This window comes from Oenanthe melanoleuca, chromosome 2 (assembly GCF_029582105.1).
Source record: "Oenanthe melanoleuca isolate GR-GAL-2019-014 chromosome 2, OMel1.0, whole genome shotgun sequence".
Taxonomy (NCBI): domain Eukaryota; kingdom Metazoa; phylum Chordata; class Aves; order Passeriformes; family Muscicapidae; genus Oenanthe; species Oenanthe melanoleuca.
Window position 1 is genome coordinate 146,717,373 of NC_079335.1, and position 19,892 is coordinate 146,737,264.

Here is a 19,892-nt window from a genome sequence, read left to right on the forward strand (position 1 = left end):
GGGCTGGAATTTTAGTCTGATGAGGAGAAAGGTCAGGTTTGAGGGGTGGAGGAGTCTGTGGGATCCTTTCTGGGCTGAAGATGTCAAAATTTGACATCTGAAGGGTCCAGGATGGACCAGGTCAGCTCCTCCCCCCGGCAAAGCTCCATCCCAAACCTCTGGAGCCCCATCCCAAAATGTGGCCCAGGCCACTTAACCCTTCCTCCTTTCCTTGTCACATGTGTCCTGCCCCATCCAAAATGTGACCAGGGGCTTCTGGCCAGGCCATCCCAACCTTCAGGAGCTCCTGATGTGCAAATAAACCAGTGATACCCACATGAGAGGGTTGTACATATAAACATCTGTATGAATAAATGAACAAATAAATAGATTAATTAATTAATTAAAATATATAAAGAATATATAAAAATATATAAATACATATATACCTAAAATATATACATATATATAAATACATATCTACATAAAATATATAAAATACATATAAAATACATATTCCATATACATAAATATATAGGAATATAGAGAAAGAGATATTTATATTAAAATATATAAATATGTAAATAAATAAATACATATATTTATATTTATATATTTATATATAAATATAAACATATGTACATATATAAATATATAAATATATAAATATATAAATATATAAATATATAAATATATAAATATATATAAATATAAATTAATATATATATGAATATTTATATATGAATATATACATATATAAATATATAAATATATAAATATATAAATATATAAATATATATACTTTTTTATGTACATAGATTTCTAGATTTGTACTGTTCCCTGTCTCGTCTGAGGCCTGTTTTGGAAAGGAGACAGCAGTGAACTTATTAAGAATCCCCACTCCTGTTAAAATACCTCTTTAGTACAACAAAACACACGACTGTTGAACTGGGAAAAGATATTCCATAAATCTCCCAAAGTCAAACACCATGCCGGGAATATGGAAAAATACATCTATATATTAACTGCTCTTTTAACAGCATTATTTGACCCTTAGAAAAAACAAACAGAGGAAAGAAAAACGTTACAAGCCCAGAAAAAAATTCTCTGCCTCTTATCAAAAGCACATTTGAAGAGAGGCCTCGGAGGCATCTATTGTTTAATGGGCTATGCTTGATTTATTGATGATTATGTAGCAAAAAAAAATTCATGTAATCATTCCAAGGCCATGAGAGGTGCAGGGCTTCAATTTATTAGAGCTTGGAACTGGAAAATGGCTTTTTTTTTTTTTTTTTTTTTTTTTTTTCATTCAAAGAGTTTTGTTTGCCCAGCAGCGTGAAACGGTTTTGATGGGCAAATCCCTCGGAGCTGAGCCATTCCTCCCTCCTTTTCCAGGAGTAACTGGCCACACGAGGCTGGAATCAGAGTTTACACAGCTGGAGCTCGGAGCAGCGAGTTCACTGCTTTTATTTTTGGCCTCTTGGAGCGATGGCAACGAGCCCCTGTCCCTGCGTGTCCCTCGCTGCTCTCACCCTCTCTACTGGTTTGAAAGCAAAACCAGTGAGAGACTCCAAGTCAGAAATACAATTTAATAGGGAAAAGAAAAAAAAAATAAAATATATGCAATAGCACAAAAGAAAACCACTGGCAGAGTCAGAATACAGCCTGACACCCTGCTGGTTATGGTGGTGGTAACAATCCAGAAAAAGTGGTTTTGTTGAAGCAGTGATCCTCTTGTCCTCTGGAAACCAGTGGGAAAGGCTGCTCTGGTGTTCCAAATGTCAGTTTTTATCTGGGTAGGAAAGGCTTGGCTCCTCCCCTGGCTGGAGCATCTCCCAGTGGGATGATGGAATTTTATCAGTCATGGCCCATTAACAGGAGATATCTCCTGGAGAGAGGATTGGTCATGGGAAAGATAAAGATGATTGCCCAGCTGGTTTAAAGATGGCCCATGAGCAGAGGATATCTCCCACAGAGATCAGGATCACTGCCCCACATGGTTTTTAACAGATTGTGATAGAATCCAGACTTTTGGGCACATTGTAACCTAGGTCACTCACCCACAGGTGTCTGCTGCCCCATCCCACCCATGGAAATCATGGAATCGCCTCTTTCCAGGATGAGGAAGGGGAAAGAATCTGAGGGAAAAGCAGAAAAAAAAAAAAAAATCCAAAGTCAAGGGTGATGTCAAGGCCGGGTTGAGGAGCTTGGAGCACCCAGGATCGTGGGAGGTGTCCCTGCCCTTGGGATGGGCTGGACTCCAACCCAACCCATTTTAGGGTTCTGTGATTTTATATTTATATTTTGTTCACATTTGTCTTCAGCATCAACTGGGCCAGTCCAGAAATTCCACAGACACTCTTCCCATCAAAGCACGGATTTGGCCCAGATGTGGCTCTGCATCCTTTTGTTGTATTCCAGAGCCCAAATTTTTCCATTTTAAACCCACTTAAAATGCAAGGGAGTTTCTTTGGCTCTATCAAGCAGAGCTGTTAATTAATTTTTGGGGTCCAAACATGACTGACATGGAAGAAATACATGGAGAATATCCCTTTTCCCATGGATTTTAACACCTGGACAAACCCCACAAGGAGAAAGAGAAGAAGGGACACAACAGCTCAGAGCAAGAATCCCAAAAATCCTGAAATTCATCTGCTGGATTTTGCTATAGAATGATAAAATCAATTCTGGATTGGTTTGGGATAGAAGGAACCTTCAGGATCATCCCATTCCACTGGCAAGGACACGTTCCTCTGTCCCATGGTGCTCCAAGTGTCCAACCTGGCCTTGGACACTTCCAGGGATCCAGGGGCAGCCACAGCTTCTCTGCGAGGCTAAAATAAAATTATTAAAAAATTAAATTAAATTAAATTAAAATTAAGTAAAATTAAAAATATTAAAAATATTAAAAATATTAAAATATTAAAATATTAAAATATTAAAATATTAAAATATTAAAATATTAAAATATTAAAATATTAAAATATTAAAATATTAAAATGGAATGAAATAATAGAAAGAATAGAATAGAATAGAATAGAATAGAATAGAATAGAATAGAATAGAATAGAATAATAAAATAAAATAAAATAAAATAAAATAAAATAAAATAAAATAAAATAAAATAAAATAAATAAATCACCACAGGTAGAGAGGGACTCTGATGCTGTCCAGCACTAAATGTTATAATTAACAGGATTAATTCTTGGTTCTATGGGAATTCATGGCCACCTCCATCCTGGGAGATGATGTTTGCCTTGGGAGCCCCTAAATGGAAGAGAATCCAGGCAGTTTATCCCAAATCAATCCATCAGGGACTCTGGTGATGGGGCAGGACACAATTTCCCAGCTGGAAACATTTCACTTTTCCTGTGTTGAAGTTTTCAATGAAATGTCAAAATATTCCCCAGAAAACAGACCCTTTTTTTGTGGTGGAGATAATTTAGGTGAAAACTCCACTTGCCACTGAAAAATGACTTTGGCAGATCTGTTTTTTCTGGCTTCTGTTCAGGACAGTGTGGCTGCTCCTCCCAAACTTTCTTCAAATCCTCCTTAAAAAGCTGCTTTTCTGGGATGACTATAAAAAATTCAAAAATAAATGTATTTATTGAACTGCTTCTGTGCATGGACCATTGTCTGCCTTATCTTAATAATCTGGTTTTGTGGATTCCTCATCCTGGCACAGCTTTTCCTTCTATTTTTTCCAGCACAGAGTAAAATTCCCTGGATCTTGGCACTATCACTCTTGTCTTGTCTCCAGTGGATATCAATACTAAAATTGCTAAAATTAATAATTCTGATATCAATATGGCTATTTTTGTGCTCATCATATTATATATAACATATAAATATGTTATAAATAAGTGATATTTAGAGCTGCTGCAGACACAAATCTCTGTATGAAGGCTGAGGAAGGGACTTCCAGGTGTATTTTCCAGGTGGAAATCAGGAAGTTGGATTCTAATATGGCTTAATTTTCCTCTGAATCACTCTAAAATTGTGTTGAATTCTTGTGGTCTAATTCATATATTTAAAGGTAGAAGAATCCTAATTCTAAAATTCATCATGTGATTTCTGATGTAGATTTTGGGAGAAATTTCCAATGTGTTCTATTTTAAAGAATCCTGATTCTAAAATTCATCATGTGATTCCTAGTGCAGATTTTGGGAGGAATTTCCAGTGTGTTCTTCAGATCTTCCTTGAGGAGTTATTTTCTATTCTGAGTTGACTCCCAAATAATTTTCCACTCCATGAGCATCCAAAATCACCAGAGTTTGGGGGAAAAAAAGAGAAAATTCAGAGCCTTTCAGAATAAAAGTGGGAAAAGTGATATTTGAAGGTCAATCCTGTAAGAAATACTCCACAGGCCTCTGGAAATTTCCTATTGGATTTATTTTTATGTCCCCCACTGCCATTCCCTCAGGAAGAACCAAAAAGGAAGTTTCACCCCAGGGACGTGTTTGGAAAAGTAAAACCAAGATCTCTCCAAATCCTTGGTGGGCTGCAGGACAAATCCCTGGTGCTCAAGTAATGAAAATAATAATAATAATAATAATAATAATAATAATAATAATAATAATAATAATAATAATATTTTGAGAGTTCATTTTCCAGTCTTGGTGGCATCTGATCCCATCTGATCCCTGTGCCCATGGAAGGTCTTTCCCAACTTTGCTCCTTGCTGGGCCCCCAAACAACAAATGGCAGAAGCTGGAGCCCTGCCAAGCCCAACAATGGCCTTTCCTGGAGCTTTCCTGGAGCATTCCCACAATTTCCAGGCCTTCAGACAGGGTGTAGCATGGCAAACCTGGAGATCCTGGGATTGAAATATCCAGCTCCACACAAGTGACTCACAGGGTTGAGAGTTTCCTATTTTCCCAAAATACTTTTCCCTGATGAGGTTTTATTGTCAGTGTCAGGCAGTGAATTTCTGAGGATCAGGAAATAGTGAAAAGTCTGAGAGGAGTTTTATAGGTTGGATGGGTTTGTCCTGGAGTTCTGGATCTTTTGGATTGGATATCCTTGGAAATAAATTTGTGCCTCACTAGTGCTTATAATGAGGAAAGAGAATTCCTTCAATGCCCAAGGAAAAGATGATCCCAGTGGAAATCATGGAATTCCAGAATTCCAGAATGGTTTGGGTGGGAAGGGACCTTAAACATCACCTGGTTCAATGTCCTTGGACACTTCTCACTCTCCCAGGTGGCTCCAAGCCCTGTCCAGCCTGGCCTTGGGCACTTCCAGGGATCCAGGGACAGCCACAGCTGCTCTGGGAATTCTATTCCAGGCCCTCACCACCCTCACAGTAATTAATTCCTTCTCAATATCCCATTTAAAATTCCAGCAGGGAATTTTGTTACACCTGCAGAGCTGCTGTCCCAAGACCTGGAGTTTGGTCACCTGGAAATCAAAATATCTGGGAGGTCCAAAAAGGTATTAGAGGAAAAGATGGATTTTCAGCATTTTGTCAGAAGAAAATGTTGGATTCCTGAGGTGTTTTCCTGCCGTTGGATTTGCTAATTGGAATCTGCTCCAGCAGGATCATCTCAGATTCTCACCCCAGAGAAAAGAAATCCACAGACACTGGACAACACAGGAAAAAATATTTGCAGCCAGCCTTAAAAATTTATCTTTGATCCTTTGACTCCCAGCAGTGACACTGCCACCACCCAGAAACTGTGAAATTTTCCTTATTTTCCTTATTTTTGCTGGAGAATCATGGAATTGCTCCCTCCCCTGGATGGGACCTGATATCTCTCTGTGCCCTCCTGGAAATACCTGAGCAATGGCTGGGTCTGCCTGGAGCACTTCCCTTCCTCCTGCTCCTCCCCACTCCCCCAAATCCAGAGAATTCCTAGGAAAACTCCCAGGAATCCTGTTTTTCCCACTGACCAGGAGATGTGATTTTAATTTTTTAATTCAGGTTGCATTTGTCAGATAGACCCATCTGGGGTATGGTCACATCAGGATGTTGTAGAAAATGTGCTGCAAAAACAGCCAGGAAAGGAAATCAAGATAATTCCTGATTTTTGGGAGAATAAGGAAACCTGACAAGGGAAGAAATGGGGGGAGAACTCTTGGAAATGGAAAACTGAGAAGTGGAAAAGGTGGATCAAAGAACCACAGTGACACTTATTTAATCTGGGAGAACGACAGCGGGCAGCATTTGGAAAATGGAAGGATTTAATGGATAACCTGGAATAACCTGATGGATAACCCTGGAATATTCAGCTAAATCCCTTTGGATAACCACTTGAATCTTCTCTCCAGACCTGCTGGAGTCCTCAGAAATCTGCCACCTCCCACCTTTGACTGCAAACTTCCATGGATGACGAATATTCCATGGTTTTCTTTCACAGTTTTCAGCAGAATTCTGACCTTTCACCAAGGAATTCCTTTAATTCCCGAAACTATTTAGGATCCAGTTTTTCTGCCTTAATTTTTTTTTTTTTTTTTCCCTTTTCCAGTACTCAGAGCCTTCCTTTCCCATCAAAAAGCTCTTCTGTGACAGCCTCTCCTTGAGAAACTCCATCCTCCCACCACCTCCAGCTTCATTTTCCCTGGAAAGCTCCGTTCTGTCGGAACGTCAAGGACAGGGATATTAAAATAATCGCTCTAATAAAGAACCCTGTCAAAGGCAGAGCTCAAATCCTGCTGTGGTTCAGGGTGGGTTTGCTTTAAATCAAATTTCCGAGGCTGCCGAGCCTCAAGCTGTGCTATTAAATGAGATGTGATGTCCCACCCTGCCTCGTTTTCCCAGCTCTAATGGAAGAACCAGGATTCAATCCATCTAATAAATAAATGGCAGCTTCTGGAAAGGCTGGGAAAGGCTTTTCTTGCTGTGTGCATGGAAGAGAAAGAGAAAACGCCCTGCAGATTTTCTCAGATGGAATTTTAATTTTAATTTTTAATCTTTGCTTGCCTTTCAGACAGCAGCATGGACAAAACTGGATTTCCTTGGATAATTTTTCCATATGTTGAGAGACAAATAGGAGTTATTTTCTGGTTTTTACCTATTTTTAAAAAGGTAATTTTGCTGTTTATTTTCAGTGCCTCTTGCACAGCTTCGAGAAATAAAAGTGAACTCCAGTTGTCTTTTAATTATATATCAATTAAAAATTCTTAAAGTCTGATTTTAGCTCCTGTCCTCTAATTTTCCAGGTATTTCCAGTCAAGGAAAATTCAATTCCTGTTCTCTTGGCACTGTCATATTCCATCCACAGGGCTTAAAATCCCTCCAGGGATGGGGATTCCACCACTGCCCTGGGCAGGAAAATTCATTCCAGGAATAAGGAAAAAAAATTATTCCATGGAATTCAGAGATGTTGGATCTTCTGGAATTTTTTCTCTTGCACAGAGTAAATTCTGTGAATTAACCACAGATTAAATTCTGCCTGCACATCTCCTTCTCCTGACCAGTATGGTTCCATTATCACACTGGGATTTGCAATTCCTCGCTTTATTTTAATATTAAATATTAAATGATTACATGATTACATGATGAAATTATTATTTTAATATTTAATACTAAATGATTACACATCAAATATTTTTAAGAAAAGGGTTGATAGCTTTTAAATTTAGGAATTCCTTTTTTTTCCCCCATTTTGTGATTGTTCTGTTTTTTGATTTTTTCAGTGCACAGAACTCTTTCAGAGCACAGGGAACTCTTTTATTTCAGCTTTAAATCATTTATATCACAGGTCAGAGAAAAAGATAAAGAAAAGAATGGACAGGATTGGCCAGAAAATCCAGGAGAAGGAATGAAAAAGGGAGATTCAAGTTTTAAGGCAAATAATTTCCTGGTCATGCTCATGTTGATGGATGCTCCTTGTGGATCTGGAAAATGTCTTCATGTGGAGCATCACAAAAATATTATGGGAGTAAAACTGCAGAAATCATTAAAATTGCAATTTAAACCATTTTTAATATACTTTTAGATCAATTTAATGTTTAAAAAAATACAAATTTTCAAAAGGAAAGGAAAGGAAAGGAAAGGAAAGGAAAGGAAAGGAAAGGAAAGGAAAGGAAAGGAAAGGAAAGGAAAGGAAAGGAAAGGAAAGGAAAGGAAAGGAAAGGAAAGGAAAGGAAAGGAAAGGAAAGGAAAGGAAAGGAAAGGAAAGGAAAGGAAAGGAAAGGAAAGGAAAGGAAAGGAAAGGAAAGGAAAGGAAAGGAAAGGAAAGGAAAGGAAAAGGATATTCCATAAATAAAATCCAAGGATTTTTTTCAGGAGGGAGCATTATGGCCCCTCAGCCTGACCTTCCCCATAACAGGATGGATACACCCAAAGAGGTTTAGGAAGGGCCTCAAATTAGGGAAAAATGAGCACATCCCTCCCTGACAAAACCCAGCCCGAGGAGCAAAGAGCTCATTTGCCCTCCCTCGCCCTCCTGATTTATTTCTGGGTGATTAATTTTGTGTCCTGTCCACCCTGGGTATTGTATGACAGCTCTTTCCTAAGATTCCAGAGGTTTATTTCTTTGGAAAAACTGACTCTGCTCCTGAAGATAAATCACAAAGCCCAGATAGAAAATGGGAGGGGGAGGTGTTAAAGTTTACCTTGAGTGTGACAGGGAGGGCGTGTGGGAGCGAGGCTAAAAATGACTTTAATTGATTATAAATCTGGATTTATTGCTCCTCAAACAGACTAACAGATCAATCAGAATGAAATAATTTGATTCCTCCACCACAAGTCTCAGGTGGCTCTGAGTGACACGGGTGCTGGTAATGATGATAAATAAAATCTCCAACAATTCCCATCCCTCCAGTGCTCTTGGCAGTTATTCCTCAGTCTGGAGCTCCAGCTCCAGGAGGAACCATTAGGATCGTGTGCTCTGACCTGTTCCACAGCACATGCCAGGGAATTTCATGCAGGAATTCCTGCTCCAGGACTGGAATTTCTGCAGCAAACCCCACAGATTGATGGCAGTGCTGATTTAAACCCAGCCAGTCATGGAGAAATTCGTGGAGTCAGTTCAGGTGCAGTTTGGACAGCCTGCTCTTTATTTTTAGATTGGTGCAATATGTAATCGTTGGAAAAGTTGGATTATAAATCTGGAATTACTCTTAACATCTGACTGAAAAATAAGACAGGCTTAGGGGCTGAAAGAAAGATTTGCAATGATTTCAGCTGTGAGTGACCAAAGCCATTCCAAGTAATTTCCAAGTAATCCAAGAGAACCTCCTGTCCTAAATAAACAACTGCTGGGGACCTCCTGTTTGGACCCTAAAATCCTTAAAATTCCACTCCTGGATACAAACAAAGGTCCTTGGCTGGAGCAGGTGAGCACTTTGGAGAGGAGCAGTCACAGATAACCCGAGAAATGTGAAATATTGACTTCCAGATCTGAATTTCCCTTAAGGACAGGTGATTCCAGAAGCAGATCTGATATTTTTGTTCATTCCCTCACTCTCTGGGTCTTCTGTTTCTCTTCTGTTGCTGTAAAAGGACCTTGGGCTGGCTGGAGTGGCCTGAAATGTCTCATTTTGAGACAATTTTTGTTATATGAGATACATCCTGTCTCTGCTGGAGTCTGATGAGTCCCTAAATCCATCCAGAGCAGTTTTAAGGTGCAGGGATTGAGCTCTGAGCCTGATTTCATCATTCCCAGTGAGAACAGAACCTCAGTGGTGACAGTGTCTGGTTTCAGTGGAATGGTTAAAAATTAAAATCTCAAATTAAAATCCTGATACACTAAAAATAATATATATTTCTTTTTCTTTTCAGTCCTAATCAGCCAAAAACCATAAATAGAGAGTTCAAGGAGGAGCAAGTTGGGCTCTGTGGTCTCCTGGCTGATCCCCTTGGCTGAGGGAAACATCCCGCCTGATGTGGAATCACAGAATTCCAACATGATTTGGGGTTGGAAAAGACCTTAAATCCCGTCCAGTGCCCCTGCCTGCCATGGGCAGGGACAGCTCCCACTGTCCAAATTGCTCCAAGCTGGCCTTGGACACTTCCAGGGATGGGACATGCACAAATCCTCTGCCCAAGCTTTCCCAGTGCCTCCCCACCCTCATGGGAATATTTCTCCCTAATTCCTCACTCCCAGCATTTGTTTTCCACACATCCCCCGTGCCACTCCACGGCTTGTTTGTTTTCCCAGCCTCCCACGCTGGAATATTTGGCTGTGGATGCCAAGAATTTCTCTCACCTCTCACAGACATCCAGCCTTGCTCCTGAACTGCCAAAATATTTGGATGCTTGCGGTGGGGAGTGCTGAATGTCCCTGCCCGTGGTGTCCCGTGTGTCACACACACACAGGCAGGAAGTTCCCTGAGTGACACGGGCTCCTGTGGCCAGCACAGGCTGACAGCTGTCCCAGGGAATTGCAGATGGATTTTTCCTGCGTGTTGACCCAACTGGATCACCAGGAACAGCAGGGATAAAATTCCCTGGAGCCGGAGATTCCTGGCAGTCCAGCAGAGCAATAAATAACCTGAAATTACAGCACTGGGCACCAGGGGTTTGATGGACAGGTGTGATCTGGGAAAGGGTTTTCCTTGGAAAATTTTGGGTGAGGTCATCCAGATGGTGGAGAGGAGGGAGATTTGAGCTTGGGAGGTGTTTGGGAGTTTTCCTGTTGAGGAAGTTAACAAACCATGGTTTGATAAACATTGCTGGGCTGAGGAGCACAGGAGGTGGCAAAGAGGGGGCAGGCAACGAGCAGGAGATGAAGAAGAAATAAAAATTAGATTAATTTTTGCCTCAGTAAACTTCAGCTGAGAGAAAAGAATCAATAGGGCAGCCAAAAAAGATCACATGAATATCAGTTGGTGCTTTTCCCCCTTTGTCCTTTTGGTTTGTTTTTTTTTTTGCAAAGAATGGGTTGGGTTGGAATGGAAACTTAAAAATCATCCAGCCATGGACAAGGAGACCTTTCACTATCCCAGCTGGCTCCAAGCTGGCCTTGGACACGTCCAAGGATCCAGGGGCAGCCACAGCTTCTCTGGGAATTCCATCCCAGGGCCTCCCCACCCCCTGAATAAAGAATTCCTTCCCAACATCTGATCCACCTCTGTCAATCACTTCATAGCCTTTGTCCTGTCACTGTCTGTAGAAAAAATCCCTCTCCTTCCTTTTTCATGGATTGCCAAGGGTGATAGGGCACAAAATGGAATCCTCTTGGCAGTCAAAAAGTCCCAAAACAAAGGATGGAGCAGGTGGGACACAAGTTCCTGTTGTCCCAAATATGAAGATCGAAATGGCAAAAGCACCTGGCAGAGAAACACAAAAAAATTAATTTTGGACATGGTGTAAAACCAGGGTAGCTGCAGGCCAGGAAAGCCAAGTTTAGGCAAAACTGGTGCTGGGTTTAATCATCTCCCAGTGAATTCCTCAGGTTGCCTGGAGAGCTCGTGGGGTTCCCATCCCTGGCAGTGCTGGATGGGGTTGGAGCAGCTGGGATGGTGGGAGGTGTCAGGGGTGGGACTGGATGATCTCTGAGGTCCTTCCAACCCAACCCAATTATAATTCTGTGAGTCTATGAAATTTAGGGAATTAGAACAAAAAACCCACCTACAAACAAAACCATGGGGCAATTTTGGTTCTTCAAACTCACAGCTCTGGACTTTAAATCTTTTCAACTTTTTTTTTTTTTTTTTCTGTGATTCTTCTCTCACCAAATCTGCTTTAAGAAACTCATCCTTACCCACCAAGAAACGCAATGAGACTTCTTGGGGACATTCCTGTCTTGCTTTTAATGCACAGAATGAATTGCACACATGCAAATGTTCTTTTATTCTATTTTTTTATAATCAGATTGACAACCAAGCTACCAAAAGTGTTACCCAACAGCTCATAAAGGTGAGTTTTCAGCTCCTTTCTGAAAAGTCACAGTAAAACTAAGCAGAGAGCCCAGACATAAAGAGGGCTTGTCCCTTTGCCAACATGTTATGGATTATTTTACAAGAGCTTTCAGTCTGGAAGTCCTTAACCTGCCACTTCAGCTATCAACATTCACTATCAGTGATTAAATCTTGACTACTCTGAGGCTGGAAACGGTGCCAAGGACAAACCTGGTTCAGCTCAGCCCAGTCTCTCTTGGCTTGAGGAGCTGCTCCGAGGTCACCACGGAGTCAGAGCCCCCAAGAGTCTCTCAGGAACCACTCAAGACTCAGGCTCCAAGCCCGTGGAGTTTAAACTTTTATAATCTGGTTCTTTTTTTTGCCAGGCCTGTGAACTTCTTACCACGTGGCTCTTATAAAAACAGAGTTATTCCATTTCTTCCTTCTTCCCAGACTCGTACAGAGTTCCCCCATTTCAGCTTTGCTGTTTGACAGAAGGTATTTTATCTTTCTGGGGACATCTCCAGAATGATTTGCTGAAGGAATTTCATCTTTATGCCTCTTCCCATGTTTGCCAGGCTTTCTCTCCCTTGGTTTCCATGATTTTCTGTTCTTTTTGTTTGTTGAGGGTTTTCTTTATGGCTGCAATCTCCACATCACCACAGGAAAATGAAGATGCTGCCACAAATATTCTCCTGTTGTTACCCTGATCAATACCCTGAGACTGATTTTATTTAAAAGCAGACTCAAACCAGCCACCCTTCCCTTCCCTTCCCTTCCCTTCCCTTCCCTTCCCTTCCCTTCCCTTCCCTTCCCTTCCCTTCCCTTCCCTTCCCTTCCCTTCCCTTCCCTTCCCTTCCCTTCCCTTCCCTTCCCTTCCCTTCCCTTCCCTTCCCTTCCCTGAAACTTCCCTGAAACTTCCCTGAAACTTCCCTGAAACTTCCCTTCCCTTCCCTGAAACTTCCCTTCCCTGAAACTTCCCTTCCCTGAAACTTCCCTTCCCTTCCCTGAAACTTCCCTGAAACTTCCCTTCCCTGAAACTTCCCTTCCCTGAAACTTCTCTTCTCCATGGTTTATTTCATTGGAATTCTTTCTTTTCTGAAGAACAGCTTTTACTGCCACATTTGGACATTGGGGAATTATTTTTCTGCTTATCAACTAACTTTGGTCCCCATCAAATCAATCATTCATTGACTTTCCTCAGATCTCTCTGGTTTTGTGACCTTTTATTCCTTCTTTAAATACCAGCTCAACCCTAATAACGAATCCCCTGATTTATTAACTCATCCCCGTCATTGAATTAATTCAGGAATTAACTCCCCCAGCCTTTTCTAGTGTGATTTGAGGCTCCACTTTGCTGCAAGATTCGTTTCAGCTGGGTTTTAATCCAAATAAAAGGAGCAGGGAAGGAGGAGAGAGGATTGCACACAGGATTCCACACACCCTGCAAGGCAGGGAAAAGCAGGAGCTGGGCTGGACTTGAGGATGAACAGAAGGAGAGCTGCAGGCCAAGTCGATTAACAGAATTAATCTTCAGAGCTGTCAGGTTTCACTTTTATTTTATGGTGACTTTATTCCTCTCACACACAGCCCTTCATTACTGGGCTGTTTGGGATCCAAGGCAGACGGAACGAGCAGCTTGACCTGGCTCGTAAACCCCACTACTGAGGCAGCACCTGAAACTGCAGAATTAGCTCTGACCCTCAGCTTTCCCTTCCCTTCTCCCTCTCCCTGCCCTGATTAGCTCCCACCTGTTTAGTCTTCATGGAAATGTTGACTTTTATACTTTCCTGTCTGGCAAAGACACATCCCTTTCCCTATTTTTTTTTTTCCCTTCTTGCTCTCTTTCTTTCTGGGAATTGAAAAGTGAGCTTCACGGTGTCAGTTTAGGGCTCCCAGCAGACAAAACACTTCTGTGGGCCAAATGAAGTCGTTTGTCTGTGTTTGGAGTGGAAAGGTTCAGTTCATGTGACAGAGAGCAAAGAACACGTTACAGCAATGCTGTTACTCCTTGATGATCTTCAGGGGCTTTCCCACCCAATTTTTATTTTCCAAAGGAATAATCAGACAAAAAGGTAACATGTGAGGCTCACCTCATTCTGGATTGAGGGCTGGAAGGGGTTTTTTGCTTTTTTTTTTTTTTTTTTTCTGGGTAGGCTCTGGATGCCGTGGCTGGTGCTCAGCTCTGAGTTATCCCTCTCAGGAGAGCAAGTCCTGGCTTTGGCAGGACCAACAGCCTCATTCATTACTCCAGAGCAGACATCTGGCAGCTCCAGGGCTGACCTAAATTGGCTCCAGCAGGATTCCTCACCCCTAGGAAAGGTTTATCTTCTGGAACAGCGTGAAGGTCAGCGGGGGGACAGGAGCTCTTCCTGTAAAAGTCTGGATGGAGCCCGGGAGTGACGAGGAGAACTGGAGCTCTGCTGCTCAGTGATGTCATTTTCTGCTCCTTTCCAGCCAAATGTGATTGGATTCAACCATTTGGTGGGAGGCTCCAAAGGCATCCTGATTCCTACACGAAGGGAAAGCCATTCCTTATCTGTTTCCATGACTCCTAAAAGCAGAAAAGCAGATTTTGGACCAGACATGAAAAAAAAAAAAAAAAGGATGGAGAAAGAGAAGATTGTCCTGGATATTTCCATGTATAGACACCCATTCCAAGGGTTTCTCCAAGCTGGAGGAAACCTCTCCCAGGCAAATAAATCTCTGGAAAGGAGCTGACAGCCCGAGATTATCAGGTTCAGCCAGACCCCGTTTCATGTCCTGATCCAGGGAAGAAAATTCCTGAACTTTTAACAACCACTGGGTCCTGAGGAGCAGGTGGCAGAACTTCACTTTCCCTGCTCCATAAAGTGCCCTGGAGCCCCTGGGGACAGGAGGAAGGATTGTTCCAGGGGTTTCTTTGCTGTGGTTTGGGTTTCACTGGGTCAGCTCTGAGCCCTCCCCGAGGCTGAAGTGGCAAAGAATTAACCTGGAAAAGTTGATGGGTTGGGATTTGAGACCCTTAACTGGTCCCTCTTGGCTTGTTGGCTGCTTTATGAGGAGGGTGGGGAGGCAGGGAAATGTTCTCTGCTCCAATTCCCTCCCATGGAAATGAGGGAGAAGTGGATGCCTGGGCTTTGGCACCACCTCCTTTACTCTCATTTATTCCTGTTATTTTCCACCCAATTGTTCCCTGGAGATTTGGATCTCCAGCTGACAGAAAAGCCAGGATTTATTTATTTTTTTTCCTTCTATCTCATGGGAGGGTGGAGGTCAGAACTTCTATTTTCTTTTCTGTTTCCAGCACTGTATCTAAGAGCTTGTCAGGAGAACAAATTAAGCTCCAATTAAATCTGTCCCGTGGATCAGAGTCCAGTTATGGAATTCCTATGGAAAAAAGGGAGGAACCTGTCAAGCTCTGAAGTGCTACTGTATTCCACATGTGCCAAAGTGTGCTTGGAGTACAGAGACACTGAGCTGGTGCTGGAGTAATAAAAATAACAATAATATTAATTAATTTGTATCATGGTGCTTTGGGATGCTGTCACTGCAGGGGATTTTTAGCTCTTTCAGGCAAAGATTGCCCAGTTTTCCTGAGGTCACCGTTGTTGGAATATGGAAATTGTCCTGAAAATAGATATTTATGGCATTATGTGGGATTATTTAACTGTCATTACTGTGGTAATGAGCCATGGATTGTTAACAGCAAACAATTAATTACAGTTAATTACTCCAGAGAAGTTTTGGATTCCCCATCCCTGGAAGTGTCCAAGGCAAGGCTGGACAGGGCTTGGAGCACCCTGGGATAGTGGGAAGTGTCCCTTTCCAAAAAATTTGAGTTTTTCCACCTGTTCTACCAGTGAAACTTAATTTAAAAAAGAAATTTGCTTCAGGCACCTGGATACTCAATAAAGCTTAAAGAAGGGGAAAAGAAGAATTATTAAGGTTTGCTCCGTGTAATAAGGAAGAAGGGAGAAGAAAAGCAAGGAAAAAAAAAAAGGAAAAGAAAATAAAAATTAATAAGAAACAGAAGTAATAAAAGAGAACAATGAGAAGAGAAAAAAAATGAAAGGGAAGGAAAAAGGAAAGGGGCTGCATTTTCCTTTTTCCTTTTTTTCCTTTTTCCTTTTTTTTTCCTTTTTTTTTCCTTTTTTTTTTTCTTTTTTTTTTTTTTTTTTTTTTTTTTTTTTTTTTTTTTTTCCTTTTTTTCCCCTTTTTTTCCCCTTTTTTCCCCTTTTTTTTCCTTTTTTTTCTCCAGGGAAGATCTCCTGACAAAACCATCCCTGGCAGCCTCTCTCTATTTGTTGTTCATAAATCCCAAAAATTCAGGCTTGGATCTTTCTCTGTGTGCTCAGCAAGGCTCCTCCAGAATTTCTGCATTTCCTCCTGGCTCCCTCATTATCCTGCTCACAGGACTCTGGAGGAATCCTGGCTTCCCTGATAAACTTTATCAGTTTGATCATTCCCAAGGGATGAGGAATGGACAGCCCAGCATCCCTGAGCACAAAGATCCCAGCACGGAGCCAAGTCTGGTGTTTGCTTTATTCCCACTCCTGTTTGGGGTCAGGGATCAGCCCCAGTGTCCAAAAAACACCTGGAAAATCAAAGCCACGGCAGCACAGACACTCAGAGGAGAGCAGGAAATGCTGAGGAGATAATTGCAGGTACAGAATAAAAAGGAAATGAGAAAGAAATACAAAAAGTAAAAAAGGAGATGTCACTGAAGGAGGTGGGAACATTTTCCAATTCAGCTCCAAACCAGGCAGGTCCTGGTTCCATCTCCTTTTCCTCCCCACTCTGAAAATCCCAGAGGGACCTCCCAGGTGGGGCAGGGATCACTGCAGGGATTTCCCTGCCTCCAGCAGCTCTGGATCTGCCCAGGGATGGTGGGATGGATAAGAGCTGAGAGCTCTGGGACCCCAAGGATGTTCCAGAACATCCACAGTCACCACTTCATCTTCCTGGACCTTTGCTTCTCCTTTTTCCTTTTCCCTCTTCCCTTTTTCCTCTTCCCTTCTCTTTCCTTTTCCCTGCCCTAATTACCTCCATGGTTTAGAATAGAGGCTTATCAATAGAGAGGCAAAATTTAAGGTGTTTTACCCTTTTCCTCCTCCTTTTCCTCCTCCTTTTCCTCCTCCTTTTCCTCCTCCTTTTCCTCCTCCTTTTCCTCCTCCTTTTCCTCCTCCTTTTCCTCCTCCCTCCTTTCCTTCTCCTTTTCCTCCTCCCTCCTTTCCTTCTCCTTTTCCTCCTCCTTTTCCTTTCCATCTCCTTTTGTCTCATCCCAGAACCACTCCTTTTTTTCTATCCAAAGACTCCATCTCTATTTTAGGAATGAAACATCCCTAAAAACCTTTTTTTGGGCTCACAAACAATGAATCCAGGGTGGTTTGCATCCCCCACACCCTCTTTGCCTGTCCTTTGGGATGACCACATCCACAATCTTAGTTAAGAATAATTCCTGCCTCATTCCAGCTCCTGCCCAGGAGTTTATTTTGGAGAAGGATGAGTGGGCTGGGCAGAAGATGAAGGATATTGGCACCTCTGGATGTTTCCTGGCACTATTTATTGTTAATAAGGATGGAACTTCCCTGCCCAGCTTCCAAAAATCTATAGGAGCAAGTTTCTGCTTCATTGGGATAATCATTCCTTAAAATTCCATGGAGGATTCAGGAGAAGGAATAAGGATCCCTAAAATCTGGGTTTGGGTTCAGTTCTTTTACAAAGTGAATTCTTGGGATTTCCCTTGTGTTTTATAAATAGATCCATGGATCCATGATCCAGGGAGCAGGATGTGCCATGGAATCACAGAATGATGGAATTCAGCTTGGAACAGACCTCTGAGATCACCCAGCACCACCACGTTCACCCCAAACCCACATCCCCAGTGCCACACCTGAATGGCTTTTGAACACTCCAGGGATGGGGATTCCCATCCTGAGCACCCTTTCCAGGAAGGAATTTTCCCCAATATCCAACCTAAACCTCTCTTGTTGCAACTCAAGGCCTTTTCTTCTGGCCCTGCTCCTATTTCCTTGAAATAAATAAATAAATATTTATCAATAAATAATTTTTTATTTGTTTATAAATGAATAAAAATCCTCCCTCCTGTCAGGGAGTTGTGCAGAACCAGGAGATTTCCCCCCTGAGCCCCTTTCCCAGCTCCATTCCCTTCTCCAGAACACTCCATGTCCCTTTTTAACACCCTAAAAGTGGCCAAACCCTTCATGAGGGTTAAAAACTTTCTCCTCCTGCTCTAGTGATGAATTTTAGGCCAAAAAGAGCAGGATTCTCTTGGAAAGAGCTTTGCACCTGATCAACCAGGACTTGATGGAGAGCAAAACCCCAGAAACCTTCCCAGAACTTCCCCTCAGGGTGGAATTGTGACAATCCCTGTTGGGAAGATGAAACAGGAAATCTTATATTATATATATACATATATATATATATAGTTACTGAATAACCATGAACAATGGGATGGCCCCTGAAGGAATCCCCTCTGGATAGAACAATGCCCTCTGCCAGAGAGCAAGCACAAAGGTCAGAGAAGATTTTTCTAGGGTCCAAAGAGCAGTTTTTAGAGTTTAGAGTGTAACACACTATGGGAATATAAGGATTCCTACAGGCTGTATGTAAATGCTGTAGAATTTGTATCTTGTATTACACTGGTTAGTGGAAATTAGAATATTCATCATGGAAGGAGATTTATTGTATTGGAAACGGGAAATTGCTCTCTGTTCTTCTTTTCTTTCTCTTTACTCTCCCTCCTGCCTTTGCTCTCCCTCCCTCTTACCTCTGCCTCTCTCACTCTCTTTGCTCTCTCTTCTTACCCCTCTCTTACCTCCCTCCTGCTCTTCCTCTCTCCCTCTTCTCTTACCCCACCACCCTTTTATCCCATTGCTCTTTCTCTTCCCCTTTTATCTCTCTGTCCTGCTCTGGGCTGCACTGGCAGCTCTGAGCAGGGCTCTTTACAATAAACTGAAACTGAAACTTTTAGTTTATACAGACTGAGTTTAGTCCCTGCTGTCTATCCTGACACAAAGACTCCCACAAATCCCCTCACAAATTTGGATGTCACAGCCGGGATCACCCAGGAGGGAACATTTTAGAGCATTTCCCAACATTTCCTTGTTTTCCTGTAGGGAATGTTCCACCCGGCACACAATGGGAGGATCAGGGATGGAATTCCTCAGCTCTCCCATCCAGGATGACTCAGAGGGTTCAGGGCTCCCCTCCCTCCTCTCAGAGCAAAGAAAGAAAATCAATCGGTTTCTAAAAATGTCATCCTGGGGGGAAATCATTCCCATGAGCGAATGGCACCGTCCAGCTCTTGTTCCTTTTTTTTTTTTTTCCCCCAAAATTTTTTAGCATTTTTTCCCCATTCCTTTTCACATCTTTCTTCTCATTTCTCTTTATTCTCCTGATCTGGAATTCATTTTTTTCTTTTACACTGATAAATTGTTTCCCTCTGGATTCTCTTCCCAGCACAAACTTCTTTCTCTCTGTTACCTCCAAGACATTTTCTGACTCTAGTTCTGTTCATCTTCCTCAAATTTCTTGATCTTTCCATTAATTCCATTAATTTCCATTAATTCCATTAATTTAAAACCCTTTCCCCCTCCCTTTTGGTCAAATACATTTATTTCCCTTCTTCCTCCTTTATTTTAAATGTTCAATCTCCTTTTTATTCCCTTCCACCAGTGGAGGCAAGGATTCAACTCAGAAATATTATCCAAACAACTTCAATTCTGCAGCACTGCCATCAAAATATTCCTTTAAAATTCACATTCCATGACAGAAAAAAAAAAAAAAAGAGATTTCTACCAAACTTCCAATGTTTTCTAATCAGCATTTGAATTTCAGAATTTCTCTTCTTTCCCTCCCACTCTTCCATGAGAAAAATTTCGTGGATTTAAGGTGTGCTCAAGCAAGCAGAAAGAAAATTTTCTGGCCAATCCTAACAAAAATAAAGGAAATATTTGGTTTGATAGGAAAATAAAAGGTGGGATTTTGTTTGTAAAAAACCCCAAACCACATGGGAAAATGATAATCAGCTGAGGAATCTTGTACCTGGAGAGCTCAGAACAGGGATCAGCATCTCCCAGAAGATTCATTTTTATTTGCTTTTTAAACAAATGCTACAGATA